This window comes from Stegastes partitus, unplaced genomic scaffold, assembly GCF_000690725.1.
Source record: "Stegastes partitus isolate 25-593 unplaced genomic scaffold, Stegastes_partitus-1.0.2 Scaffold932, whole genome shotgun sequence".
Classification (NCBI taxonomy): Eukaryota; Metazoa; Chordata; class Actinopteri; family Pomacentridae; genus Stegastes; species Stegastes partitus.
Genome location: NW_007578663.1, coordinates 117,186 through 119,132, shown reverse-complemented (window position 1 = coordinate 119,132; position 1,947 = coordinate 117,186).

Here is a 1,947-nt window from a genome sequence, read left to right as displayed (position 1 = left end):
ACTTTTACCAGGACTCAGACTTTACCCAACAAAGAAAAGGTAAGAAACTGAAAAAACGTCTCCCAGTTTGTATAATTTCACTCTCAAAGACAGAAAGATACATTTTCATTTCTTGTTGCTTTAAATGTGTGTTGAAGTGTACAGTTACACATGAGCCAAAAAATGACTTTATCTTGAGCTCATAAGCCGCTCGCATTCACTCACAAAGTGTTTGCCGTTGTCCGTGGTGCTGAAATAAATGCAGCCTATTGTGTGCAGTGAGAAGGGTGCAAAGTGGCGAGTTTGTTGGCCGAAAAGTTTAAAAAGATTTTTGTGTTTCCCCTCGCATATTTATAAACATTTCATGAAACTTGTCTTATTTACAAATGAATTATAAAAAAAGCCAATTTTATTGCATTTAGGTGTGGGAATTCAACAGCTTACTTCATGATGGTTGCTTCTTTCCCTTTGGAAAATAAAGAAATTTTGTGTGGTTATGTGCCATCAACAATTTTAGCTCTCATTGTATCTTCAGCTTGTCGTAGTGTTTTACACGTAAAGTACATCGTGTTTCTACCTTGTGAACAGCCGATTTATGAGCAGCACGTGAAGTTTGACTGTTATGAACTCTTTAAAAACAAAAACAAGTACAAATAAAGCAGAGAATGAAATAAAAACGAGTATTTGGTTGAATTCAGCTCATTGTAAACACTGAATATATTAGAAAACAATTATGTTTGTTAATACTGAGAAACTCTAAAGTGCAGTTATTTAACTTCTCCACGTGGTGACACTATAGACCATGACATCCAGACGTTATTTCAGAATGCACAAGACTCCTCCCAGAAACACAGCATGATGATGCTTCTGTGGGCTTTGTTACAAAGAGACGGAGGACGTGGGAGAAAGGAAACAGTTTTTCAAGGGGCTGGTAAAAATGCGAGAAACTGGATTTTTGTGGTTTCCTTCTATTACGAGTATTTTACGGCTGTTGGTGGAGGAGGATTTATGCTGATTTCGACTGGATATAATCATGTATTTCTTGAGCAGAACGAGCCCTTTTCGGACTTATCTTGTGGTCGTGCTGCTGAATTGCTGCTGGGAAGCGGTGTCTGGACAGCTCTCCTATTCTGTCTCAGAGGAGGTAAACTCGGGGACTTCTGTTGGAAATATAGCCAAGGATCTCAGTCTCAACGTGCAAGATTTAGAGTCTCGTAATTTTCAGATTGTTAGTGGATCAAAGAAGAAATATTTCGATGTGAATCTGAAAACGGGTGTTCTTTATGTCAATGAAAGAATAGACCGAGAGGAGCTTTGTGCGAAGGCTACAAAATGCACCGTTAATCTAGAAGCTGTGATCAACGACCCACTGAAGCTTTATCGTTTAGAGATAACTGTAAGAGACATAAATGACAATGCACCTGTTTTTTCTGAACAATTGCAGTCGCTTGATGTTCCAGAAAACACTTTACCAGGTGTCAAATTTGGACTGATAGAGGCATCAGATTCGGATGTTGGTAAAAACGGTGTTAGCACATACAAGTTAAGTAACAACGATTATTTTTCATTAGAAATTCACAAAGGGGGAGACAGTGTGTCTGCCGAGCTAGTACTGCAGAAGGCGTTAGACCGCGAGCACGACTCTGTGATAAAGCTCACACTGACTGCTGTCGACGGAGGAAATCCATCACAGTCAGGAACCTCACAAATCGTCATCACTGTATTGGATATTAACGACAACCATCCCGTTTTCAGTAGATCTTTGTACAAAATTCAGATTCCTGAAAACCTGCCAACAGGGTCTACGGTGATTACTCTGAATGCAACAGACGCGGATGAGGGATTAAACAGTGAAATAGAATACTCTTTGAGAAAGAAAGGGCAGGATCATGTTTTAGACATATTCCAAATTGATTATAAAACTGGTGCAATTTTGGTAAAAGGTAAAATAGACTATGAAGAGAATCC